Raw genomic sequence first — 13,615 nt, forward strand, 5'->3', positions numbered from 1 at the left:
CGATGGCTCTGGGCGGGTCCCTGTTGGGCCAAGAATTTGAGCAGAAATGGTGGTCTCACCTGTGCTCTCAGGTGTGTCAACACTCCTGGAGACCAGCTCTCTCCTTGCAGGATTTGGGTCTGGAGAGCTGTGGCACAGGGTCTGATCCGGGTGCAGATATAAACCAGAAGGCTTTTGATATATATATATATATATATATATATATATATATATATATATATATATATATATATATATATATATATAAGAGTTCATCTGATTGTAAATTGTTAAGATGAAACTGAGTTTTTAAGTTTTTGGGAAACAGAAAACAAAATTTGAAACAAAGTCTCACTATGTAGCCCTAGTCAGGCTGGAATACTCTGGGTATACCAGGCTGGCCTTGAATTCACAGGCATCTGCCTCTCTGCCACTTGAAGTGTGTGTGTGTGTGTGTGTGTGTGTGTGTTACAGAACACATGTGAAGGTCAAGGAATGAGTCTGTAGAATAAGTCCTCTACTTCCACCTTTGCGTAGCTTCTAGGAATCAAACTTTGGTCCCTCAGCTTGTATAGTAACTGAGGCATCTTGAAAAACAAAGCAAAGCAAACCAAAAACATCAGAAAACCAAAAATCTTTACCCAAACCAACCAATAAATCCAACCTTATATTTATTTTTAATTTTGTAAATTTTTGTTGAGAGAGAGAGAGAGAGAGAGAGAGAGAGAGAGAGAGAGAGAGAGAGAGAGAGAATGAGAATACAGGTGCCCATATGCCATGGAATACATATGGAGATCCCAGGAGAACTTTTAGGAGTTGTTTTTTCCCCTCCATCTTTATTTTAACGATTGAACCAAGGCCCTCAGGCCTGTGCAAGTGGTTATTGCCCACTATACCATCACTTCACTGCTATTTATATTGATTTTCATGTAGAATGGAAGATATAGATCTAATTTTATTCTCCTGCAAGAGGTTTCTTGTTTTCCCAGAATAATTTGTTGAAAGGATGGGTTTACTGGGTGTGGTGTCATGTTTTTGATCATAACTCATAGGAGGCAGAGGGAAGTGGATCTCTGTGAGTTCAAGGCCAGTCTGGTTTACCTTGAGGTCCAAGATCCACAAACACCTATATTCTTCTTGCATAATATAGAAAAGTTCTTTATAGAGTTAGAAGTTGGGGGATATCAGCACATTGCTAACACTCAGCTGCATGGAAAACAAGGAAAGGGAACTTCAGATAAAGTGTAAAATAACCAAGCAGGAATATAGAGAAAAGTAGACCATGACTCTAGTTGGCATCTGAAAAAAGGGGCAGAAGGGAAGTAAAAAGAAAAGTTAGGACCTTCTGACTCAGAAAGACAGGCAAAGTCAATAGAACCTCATTATTGCGACTCCTATAGACTGCCAAAAGCCAGCCCCCTTTAACCAATATGTGGCTTTATCGACTTTGTCAAAACTTGGGTAGCCATAGCTGTGCAGGTTCACTTCTGGGTCCCATTCTACTCAATTGATCTACATGTCTGTTTTTATGCTAATGTAATATTCTTTATCACTATGGCTCTGTAATATAATTTGAGATCAGGTAATATAATACCTTTAGGACTACTCTTTCTGGTAGAATTGCACTGTCTTTTGTGCTTCCATATGAATTACAGGACTGTTTAAATTTTTTTTTTTAGTTCTGTGAAAAATACCATTGGGCTTTTGATTGGGATTGTGCTGAATCAATTCAATAATGCAGCTATTTTAATAATATCAAGTTTTCTTGCACATGAGTATAAAAACCCTTTTTATCTTCTAGTTAAACCTTCAAATTTGTAGTGGAAATCAAAGACTTAAAAAACTTTATGATATCATCATAGGCAAGAAATGCTAAAAAAGAACTCAAATAGCACAAGCAATGACTCCAAGAAATGACAAATGGATTGCATGGAATTAAAAGGCTGAGCTGGGGGTGTGACTCAGTGTCTTATTAGTGCCTGAGGCTCTGTGCTTGGTCCCCAGCACTGCATTATTCAGGAAGAGATTACACATGTAATCCCAGCACTCATAAGGTTGTGACAGAAGAATCAGGAGTTCAAAATCATCTTAAACTAGTGAGCTGGAGGTCAGCCTCAGTTGCATGATATTCTGTCTCAAAACAAAGCAAAAAAAAAAAAAAGAAAGAAAGAAAGAAAGAAAGAAAGAAAGAAAGAAAGAAAGAAAGAAAGGAAACATTCTGCACAATAGAAAAATAGTCACCAGAGTGATGTGCTAGCATATAAAATGTGAGAAGACTATGCCATGTATACATCAGACAGTGGTTATAATATCTATAAAACTCAAAGAACTGTAAAGATTTATCAGTGTAAAAACAAATCTCCCAGTCAATAGATGGCCTAACAAATTGAATAGACAGCTTTCAAAAGAAAACACACAATTGTGCAATAAATATTTGAAGCAGTATTCTACAGCCTTAAGCCATTATGAAAATGGACACTAACACTACTCTGAGATCCCATCTCACCCCAATCACAATGGCTAACATCACAAAAAAAAATCAACAAATGCTGGCTAGAGTATAGGGGAAAAGAAACCTTCATACACTACTGGTGGGAATAGAAACTTGTGCAGCCACTATGGAAATAAAAGTGGGAATTTCTCAAACAAAACAATAAAAACAGAACTACCACATGATCCATCTATACTATTCCTGAGTTTATACCCAAAGAATTATAAGTTCTACTATAGACATACTTACATATTCATGTTTATTTTTGCACTAATCCAAACCATCCTAGATGTCCATCAGCAGATGAATGAATTAAGAAAATATGGTTCAGCAGGGTGGTGGTGGCACACGCCTTTAACTCCAGCACTTGGGAGGTAGAGGCAGGTGGATTTCTGAGTTTGAGGTCAGCCTGGTCTACAGAGTGAGTTCCAGGACAGTCAGGGCTATACAGTGAAACCCTGTCTCAAAAAATAAAACCAAAAAAAAGAAAGAAAATATAGTTCATATATGCAACAGAAAATTTTCAGCTACAAACATTGAAATCATGACACTTACAGGAAAAAAGGATGGAATTGGATATCATTATGTTAAATGTAATAAGTCAGACTCAGAAGGACAAATATTGTGTTTGTTCTCATATGTGAAGGTATGTGTGTATGTGGAATGTAGGGTCATGAATGTAGAAAGAAGACTGAGAGAGAAAGAGGATATCTTAAGGTGGGGGAAAAGGAATATTAGGATATATGTGACATTAAGGCAGAAGACGATAGTATGGGTGAAAATGGAGACCAGAAAGAGGGAGAGGGGAGGTGGGGAGAGAATGGAGGGGGTATACCAATAAGAACAAGAAATATATGAAAATGCTATAATGAACCCTATATTTTGCATGCTAATTTTATTTATTTACTTATTTATTCTAAATATGGAATGCTTGAAGAATTTGTATATCATCCTTGTACAGTGCTAATGCTAATCTATCTATTCTGGATTGTTCCAATTTTAATATATGTACTGCCAAAGTGAGCACATGTATGCTTATTTAAATGTTAACTAAATTACAAAAACAAATCAACCTTACAGTAGCCTAAAATGGGCATATCATTGTATGTTGTATCCAATGTATCCAATATTGCAAGTATAACCCTTTGTACTCAATAGATATTTTAATTCCCAACATACCACATTTTTCCAGACAGATTTTCATAGACTTGTGATCATAGTATACAATGGTAGTGATTCTTTGTAGATATTTTTCAGAAAGAACTCTGAGGGATTTTTATTTACACAGCAATTCATGAAATCACCGAAAACTTGACAAGCTAGACTTCTATGACTAACGAGAAAATAACAGCTCTGCAACATACAGATTACTGCTCTGAACTATTTAACTTATTTTCCCTAAATATTATCTATGTATTATATAAAAATACACACATATTTAATATAATTAAGACTGTTCTATATGCCTGTCATGACTTGCTTCTGAGAACATGTTGTTAAATGATATTTTGCGAACACTAAGCTGTACTTAAACAAACTACATGCATTCAATACACCAGGCAAACATAGGATGTATTGTTCTGCTTTAGTCTGTTTCTTCTTAAAAGTGGATAGAGTATACACTCTAATACGAAAAATTACATAGTATATTTATTTTTACTAGCATTCACAAATATAATAATTGTTATGATGCTGTTGCAATGGCTGAGGCAACTCTAAGGCAAAAAAATAACTTTTTAGCTACATTACAATCTTATGGAATAACTCCTATAGATGCAGTTCATGGTTCACTAAAATGTTGCTATGTGGTACATGACTGAATAGAGTTATCTATATAAATTTTAATAACCTTCATATACAACTTCATCTATGTCATTATTTGAATATTTCCTTGTTATTAGACTTCAGTTTATTCTATTATACCACTATATTATTTGGCTTATGATGAATTTAAGTACAAAAAAGTACATTCCTAAATAAAGAATTCCACTTTACAGGGCAGAGGCATTGGAAGCCTTGAGTACTCTTCCTTTCCCAGCAAAACAATTCTAAATGGTGGAAAAGGTCTTGACAACTACCATTTAGAGTATGAAAAATGTACAAAAGACATGCAGAACATGAAGTATCAGTTATTTGATACAATTTTGTAACTATTGGTGAGAGTCTATAGCACTTTAGCTGCTATTAAGTCATGACCAGCTCCCTCTTTTCACAGACTAGTTTGTGAGAAACTAGACTCTAGGTAGGTGTGGCTCCCAATACAGCATCAAGGTAGGTTACCAGGAGCACTACATTACCAGAACGTTTCATCTACCCTAGTTCAGAGTTCCTGGTTGGAAAAGTGCTGGTTCCTATGCCAAGTCCTGAATAATTAGCTAAAGGCTCTACTAGAGGAGACAAAGTAAAAACTACGGCCTTAGCACCTTCTCCATAGGACAGAGATTCCAGAAGGAAAAGCCAAGGAAAACAGCACATTGTCCTTTGCCCAGACCCCAGGACCTGGAGATTTTCCTACGTGGACCAGAGCCTCCCAAACTAGAGAACTCTGGAGATGAAAGAACTGACTGTATTGCAAAAAGAATGTCAGGAAACTCAAGCCTGACTGTACTCACAAAAGCAATGGAGATTTTTGTGGTAAAAAATTTCTAAAAGGCTGGTTTGTTTATGAGACCAACACAATAATGCTATATTAACTAGTCTGATGTTTGATACTGAGAAATAGGGAAGTAAACACTGAGGAAAAGTGAGTACACACACACACACACACACACACTCAAGTAGAATCTCAAAAACTACCTTTAAGGCTGGTATAGTAAAGTATTTACCTTCTGGGAATGAAAATCTGTGTTGGAGTCCGTGGAACTCATAACAACAATAAAACAAACAAGCAAATGACCCCCACCCCTGAAAAACCAGGCGAGGGGCTAGTGGGATGACTTTGGTCAGGAACACTGTGCTTCTCTTCCAGCAGACCCAAGTCTGGCTCCCAGCCCTCACAGTGAGCAGCTCCCACCCTCCCCCTTCCTGTTCCTCAACACCTTCTTTCAACTTCTTCATGTCTACCTACACACACATACACATGTACACCCATCCACACATACAAATAAATTGCTCTTAAAAATCTAAAAGCAAAGCTAGATGTGGTGGAATGTGCTTGTAAATACCAGAACTGTGTTGATGGAGACATTCCTATCCCCAGGGCTTTACTGGAAACCCGGACTTGGACAGCTATGGTAGAGAGAAATTCTATCTAAAAGCAAATTGAAAAGAAAACAAGGTAGACTTCACTTGAAGAATGACAGCCAAAGTTGTCTTCTGGTCTTGTCATGTGCGCTGGCTAGTTTTATGTCAACTTGACACAGGCTACAGTCATTGGCAGAGTTGATAAGTTTCCCCCATTTAAATTGGCTTGTGGGCAAATTTGTGCATATTCTTGATTGATGATAGATGGAGGAGAGTGCATATTCTTGATTGGTGATAGATGGAGGAGAGTGCAGCTCACTGTGACTGGTGGCCCCAGATGCTATAAGAAAGAAGGTTGAGCAAACCAGTAAGCGGCATTCCTCCATGGTCTTTGTTTGCATCAGTTTCTGCCTCCAGATTCTTGTCTTGAGTTCCTGCCCTGATTTCGCTGGATGAAGGACTATATGTAACACACACACACAGACACACACACACATACACACACACAATTTTATGTGTAAAATGAAATCAAATCATGATGCTCTATTACAGTAGTAGAAACCCTAAGATATTATGCATACATACATATAAGCACATGCATACACACACACACACACACACACACACACAAGGAGACAGAAGGAGAGAGGGAGAGAGACAGAAAGAGACACTATGTAAATGACCTAAATATAATTAGATCAGCCTAAGATCTCTGAGGAGCTTTGTCAAATTCCTGGTACCTCTGTGACATATCAATAAAGGCAGGGCATCAGCTTAGTGGAAAGCTCAATGAGCCTGAGGACTAGTTGTAATGGTTCATACAGCAGGGAAGGCACCCAAAACTGTCTAGCCGAGTCATGAAATAAAGACATAGCTGAGCAGCAACATAGGCATGCCCCAGACATGGGCGGGGGTGGGGAAATACATCCAAAGTTGTTACAACATGCTAGCAAAAAATAGAAAATTTAGACAAAAGTATGGAACTCGAAAAAGAAACAAGATGTGATCCATACACAGTGAAGGGGTACAGGAAACAAAAGTAATATCTAAGATGACTCAGATTCTGCACGGGATAGATGTAGCTTTAAAATAGCAATCACAGGCCCTGGCCTTGCCTCAGGGGTGGAGTCCATATACTGCTACATTGCCGGCAGTGTGTCTGCTGTGGGCATGGCTGAGGAAGAAGGAAATGAGGAGTTCACTTCCAAGGTGGAAGGCCTGTCAGATTCAGCATAGATTCAAACCCACGGGAATCCACCATTTTCCCATACAAATAGTTCAGGAAAACAACCCTTGAGTGCAACACTTAAGGGAAGATGAAAGAAAACATCTTGTTCTTTTTGTACTGTGGTGAAGAGACTTAAAGTAGAGAATGAAGAAGACGATCAGATCTTTGCCGAACCAGGAGCATCTTCAAAAGAAGAAAACTGCTCAGAATTCCAAGAAAGTGTGGAACACATAGACAATGAATCTGGAAAGGATAGCTCGGAGAATAAAAATGCACGCCAATCTAAATCATTTGATGCTGTGTCATCTAGTGCTCTCTCAAATGATTCTGTGATGAATACTAAAGAAAGCTGAAAGGAAGAAAAAGCAAGACTGGCAAAGCAGGTTCAAGACGAGGAAGACCTTCTTCAAAGGAAGGCCTTGTTGGACATCAGTGGGCAGAACAACCCTTGGGCCTGAGGGGGTTCAATGCACCAGTGTGGGGAAGTGCCAGGGCAGGAAGGCCAGAGTAGGTGGGTGACCAAGCCCACTCACTCAGTTAACAGGTTCTCCGGCACAGGAGTGAGGATTGAAAAGAGAGAGACAATTAGACAAAACTGCAGCAAGACCCCAGTCAGTTCTGAGACTGAAGGGCGGGTTTAATAATTTTCAATCCCCTTTTATACCAATTTAATTACATGGGAATTAAGGTCAAAAGTAGCATAATGAGGAACAAGCAAGACAGTAAACACAAAATTGTCAAGGCCATAATCGGAAGTCAACAGAACCCACTTCCTTGTCCAAGCCCAGAATCTTGCCTGAAGCTCGTTCCACCCTAAGATAAAAATCCCTGCCTTAACCTACTTCCCTAGTATTGCCCTGATGTCAGAGTCCTGCTTGAGCCCTCGGCCTTCGTCAATGTCTGGCTACTGCCAGGCAGCATAGCACCCCAATAAGGCTTTCCACAGGTGGGTGGGTGGGTAGGTGGGGGAGCACCCTCATAGAGGCAGTGGAAGGGGGGATGGGATGGGGGTTTCCGGAGACCTGGAAAGGGGATAACATTTGAAACGTAAATAAAATACGTGAAGAAAATATCCAATAAAAGGGGAAAACTAGTCAAAATGTATAGAATAAAGAATAACCTGCCTGAGGTAGAGTTGTTAGTAAGACAATGGAGAAACTGCAGCCAGTTTCATGTGAGGACAGGACAATGAGTCTCACCGAGTTTGTCTACTATGGAATAGATGACACATTGCTGCACTACAGTCAAAGTGAAGAAGAATTTATAGTTTTCTATTGTTTGGGGAATGGGGTGGTGATAGGATCCTACCCAGGACCTCAAATATGCTTGATTCCTGAGCTATATATCACTCTACAGAATATCTTTAAGAATGACAATATGGAAAGATAAATGTTTTTAAATGGAGGACAGATATAAGCTGTGTGGCGTAGAGGAAGGTATCTTGAATAGTTCAGGACATTCTGATACACAAATGAAATTATAAAATGAAGCTTGGTATTTTGGATATGTTTGCTAAAGAAAATATTTATTTAAGTTTAAGTATAAGAAATCAAATCAAATTTAAAAGGAAGTTTGGATAATTCTAGAAACTAGGTTTAATGCATTGATTTTTTGGGCAACAGGTTTATATATTCTGTGTTTAAAAAAAAAGGATGCTATTCACCCAGAGGACCCTGCCCATTGCCAGAGGGACTCAAGTGGTAGAAGAACACTACAGAAAGTTGTCCTTGGACAATTACTTGAGGCAGAATTGATAAAAGGGGGTAGATCAGCAAATAACAAAGATACAAGCTGTATTCTTGGATGTAAGAATGAAGTCCTTTATCTTATTTTAATTTACTTATTTTTTGTATTCTTTTTTATGTATAAGTGCTCTATCTGCATATACACGTGCATGCCAGAAAAGAGCTTCAGACCTCATTACAGATGGTTGTGAGCCACCATGTGGTTGCTGGGAATTGAACTCAGGACCTCTGGAAGAGCAGTCGGTGGTCTCTTAATCTCTGAGCCATCTCTCCAGCCTGTTTTTTTTTTTCTATTTTGCGATTCTTATTACACCATTTCCATCTTCCTTTTCCTCCCACCAAAATGCTCCCATACACTTTACCCCTCCTTGCTCTTTTTCAAATTCATGGGCTCGCTTTTTATCAATTATTGTTCCATGCTCACAAAACTATTTTATGTAACTTCTTCACAAATAAGTATAGCAATTTCAAGTTAATTAGCATCACCTGCATACAACTTTATTATTTAAGTGTGTGTGCATGTGTGTACATACGCATATATGCATGTACAGGCCAGAGCTCCATGTCAAGTATCTTCCTCTACCACTCTTCACTTTCTTTTTCAGGGAGTAACTCACATTTAAGATTTTTTGACTTAAAGGATATACAGAGTAAGTCTAGTAAGACAGAGGGCCACTATCAATTTTATTTAGAAATTAGGAAGTAAACTGGACAAAAATAAATAATTTAAGTTTACAATATCCCAGCAACACATTAATAATATAGGAATGAGTAAAATGTATTAAGATGGTAATAATGGTACTATGTAGGATTTGTTTTTCTTTTTAGGGTGATTCTGGTATTTTTAATTTTCCATAATGAGATGTATTACTTTAATAATGATAAGATAGAAAAAAGCAGAGTTTTCCTCTTAACCTTGAGCAGGAAAATGAACAATAGAAACAAAAAGATAAACTAGAGGGGGAAAATAGCCAATAAAAATATGCAAATATAAACTGGGTCTACCATTGGTAAATGGCACTTACAAATAATAAATCTTTTTCTTTTCTTTTTTATCTTGACCTTATAACTTAAAATCTTTTTTTATTAGATATTTTCTTTATTTACATTTCAAATGTTATTCCCTTTCCTGGTTTCCCCTTCAAAACCCTCCTATCTCCTTTCCCCTCCCCCTGCTCACCAACCCACCCATTCCTGCTTCCCTGTCCCAGCATTCCCCTACACAGGGGCATCGAGCCTTCACGGGACCAAGGGCCTCTCCTCCCTTTGATGTCCAACAAGGCCATCCTCTGCTACATATGCAACTGGAACCATGGGTCACTCCATGTGTACTTTTTGGTTGGTGGTTTAGTCCCTGGAAGCTCTGGGGATACTGGTTAGTTCATATTGTTGTTCCTCCTTTAGACTCCAGAGAACCAAATAACCCTATTAAAAATGGGGTATAGAGCTAAACAAAGAAATCTTAACGGAGGAAACTCGAATGGCCAAGAAGCACCTAAAGAAATGTTCAATATCCTTAGTCATCAGGGAAATGCAAATAAAAACAACCCTGAGAGTCCACCACCAGTCATTATGTCTAAAATCAAAAACTCAGGTCAGGTTACAGCAGATGCTGGTGAGGATGTGGAGAAATAGGAACTCTCCTCCATTGCTGGTGGGATTGCAAGCTGTTACAACCACTCTTGAAATCAGTTTGGTGGCTCCTCAGAAAATTGGACATAGTACTACATGTGGATCCAGTTATACCACTCCTGGGCATATACCCAGAGGATTCCCCAGCATGTAATAAGGACACATGCTCCACTATGTTCATAGCTGCCCTATTTATAATAGCCAGAAGCTGGAAACAACTCAGATGTCCTTCAACCGAGGAATGGATTCAAAAAACGTGGAATATTTAGACAATGGAGTACTACTTACCTATTAACAATGACTTCACGAAATTCTTAGGTAAATGGATGGAATTAAAAAAATATCCTGAGTGAGGTAACCTAATTACAAAAGAACACACATGGTATGCACTCACTGATAAGTGGATATTAGATATTAGCCCAGAAGCTTGGAATAACCGAGACACAATTCACAGAGCACATGAAGCTTGAGAAGAAGGAAGCCTGAAGTATGGATACTCTGGTCCTTCTTAGAAGGGGCAACAAAATACCCATGGGAGGAGATACAGAAACAAAGTGTGGATCAGAGACTGAAGGAAAGACCACCCAGAGACTGCCCCTCGTGGGTGGAGGGAATCTATCCCATATGCAGTTACCAAACCCAGACACTATTGTGGATACCAACAAGCACTTGCTGACAGGAGTCTGATATAGTTGTCTCCTGAGAGGCTCTGCCAGTGCCTGACAAATACAGAGGTGGGTGCTCTCAGTCAGCCATTGAAGTGAGTACAGGGTCCCCAATGGAGGAGCTAGAGAAAGGACTGAAGGAGCTGAAGGGGTTTGCAGCCCCATAGGAGGAATAAATCTTTTCCATTTCCAAAATTGGCAAACTTATTTAAAATGGATATTTTCCAAGGGAGTTTACCAGCTTTCAAGGAAGCAGAAAACACCCATTTCTGTTTCTTTAAAACACAAAGGATGGCCAAGCTAGGTGACACATGCCTTTAATCCCAGCACTTGAGCGATAGAGGCTAGTGGATCTCTGAAAATTGGAGGCCAGCCTGGTCTGCAGAGCTAGTCCAGGACAGTCCAGGACAGCCAGGGCTACAGGGATTAACCCTATGTCAAAAAACAAAACCACAACAAACAAGCAAACAAGCAAACACACACACACACACACACAGACACACACACACACACAGACACACACACACACACACACACACACACACACACACACGCAACTGAAACAAAGGATGAAGGAAAAGGAGGATTTTTTTCATAATGCTTTGCTACCACCTGCAGGCCATTATATAAATTACAGATACATGTTCCACTATGTTCATAGCAGCCCTGTTTATAATTGCCAGAAGTTGGAAAGAACCCAGGTATCCCTCAACAGAAGAGTGGATGCAAAAAATGTGTTATATATACACAATGGAGTACTATTCAGCCATTAGAAACAATGAATTCATGAAATTCTTAGGCAAATGGATGGAGCTGGAGAACATCATACTAAGTGAGGTAACCCAGACTCAAAAGGTGAATCATGGCATGCACTCACTAATAAGTGGATATTAACCTAGAAAACTGGAATACCCAAAACATAATCCACACATCAAATGAGGTACAAGAAGAACGGAGGAGTGCCCCTTGTTCTGAAAAGACTCAGTGACGCAGTATAGAACAAAATCAGAACAGTGAAGTGGGAAGGGTTGGGTGGGAGGACAGGGGGAGGGAAGGGGACTGATGGGACTTTTGGGGAGTGGGGGTCCAGAAAACAGGAAATCGTTTGAAATAGATTTATTTATTATTATATAAAAGTATGCTGTAGCTGTCTTTAGACACACCAGAAGAGGGCGTCAAATCTCATTACGGATAGTTGTGAGACACCATGTGGTTGCTGGGATTTGAACTCAGGACCTCTGGAAGAGCAGTCAGTGCTCTTAACCACTGAGCCATCGGTACAACCACTCTGGAAATCAGTCTGACGGTTCCTCCGAAAACTGGGCACCTCACTTCCGGAAGATCCTGCTATACCACTCCTGGGCATATACCCAGAGGATTCCCCACCATGTAATAAGGATACATGCTCTACTATGTTCATAGCAGCCCTATTTATAATTGCCAGATGCTGGAAAGAACCCAGGTATCCCTCAACAGAAGAGTGGATGCAAAAAATGTGGTATATATACACAATGGAGTACTATTCAGCCATTAGAAACAATGAATTCATGAAATTCTTAGGCAAATGGATGGAGCTAGGGAACATCATACTAAGTGAGGTAACCCAGACTCAAAAGGTGAATCATGGTATGCACTCACTAATAAGTGGATATTAACCTAGAAAACTGGAATACACAAAACATAATCCACACATCAAATGAGGTACAAGAAGAAAGGAGGAGTGGCCCCTTGTTCTGGAAAGACTCAGTGAAGCAGTATTCAGCAAAACCAGAAAGGGGAAGTGGGAAGGGGTGGGTGGGAGGACAGGGGGAGAGAAGGGGGCTTACGGGACTTTCGGGGAGTGGGGGACTAGAAAAGGGGAAATCATTTGGAATGTAAATAAAAAATATATCGAATTAAAAAAAAAAGAAATGCTGTCTCGCTCTTTGCTCTTCGCTCTCCCACATTCTCTCACCTCTCTGCCCCTTGGGCTCTCCCCCCCTCCACGTGGTCACGGCCGGCCTCCACTACTCTCTTCCTCTCTCTCTGCCTATCTCTACCACTAACTCCCATCCCCTACTCTGAATAAACTCATAATACTAAAAAAAAAAAAAAAAAAAAAAAAAAAAAAGAAATGCTGTCTCTTGTTCTGAAATTCACATTAGTAGTGTGTTCCACACGCATCCTCAAACACACACACACAAAGCAGAAGAAATTTAGGAAACTTACCATTTCTTTAGATTCTTTAGCTACTAAGGTGGAAATAATTAATGGGGAATTCTTGTGCGAATGATTAGTTCTCAATGCATACAGAATTCAGATGAATCGTAACATGTGTATCAACGACAGGAGCCTAGATTGCTTCTGGGGCCATAAAACAAAGTCTACCAATTATAAAATGATGGAAATCATATGTAATATATTACCTTCCCACAATGGATTTGATCTAGAAAAGACCAGAATAAGAGATTCCCAGTCTCTTTTTCTCTACCATAGTCAGTTGTGGGTCTCTGTGTTACTAACTACTAAAAAGAAAAAGTTTCTCTGGTGAGGGTGGAAAGGTTTATTAAGTATAAATATCAGGTTAACATTATGTGCACTTAGGCATATGAACACATAGTGGTTGTGACAGCATGCAAAAGGCCTGTGCAAGTCCAAGCTAGACAAATGCCCTGCACGGAAAGGGAAGGTGGACCCACCCCCACCAGGGAAG

At 39.4% G+C, this 13,615-nt stretch overlaps 1 non-coding gene and 1 pseudogene across 1 annotated transcript; one reads left to right on the forward strand and one right to left on the reverse strand.

Annotated features, from left to right (window-relative positions):
• Positions 1–3,386: 3,386 nt before the first annotated feature.
• LOC127675870 (U6 spliceosomal RNA) lies at positions 3,387–3,497 on the reverse strand. Its single transcript, XR_007975557.1, has one exon. It is a non-coding gene; the product is annotated as a U6 spliceosomal RNA (small nuclear RNA).
• Positions 3,498–6,823: 3,326 nt separating this feature from the next.
• LOC127674521 (swi5-dependent recombination DNA repair protein 1 homolog) lies at positions 6,824–8,270 on the forward strand (annotated as a pseudogene).
• Positions 8,271–13,615: the final 5,345 nt, after the last annotated feature.

This window comes from Apodemus sylvaticus, chromosome X (genome assembly GCF_947179515.1).
Source record: "Apodemus sylvaticus chromosome X, mApoSyl1.1, whole genome shotgun sequence".
Lineage (NCBI taxonomy): Eukaryota > Metazoa > Chordata > Mammalia > Rodentia > Muridae > Apodemus > Apodemus sylvaticus.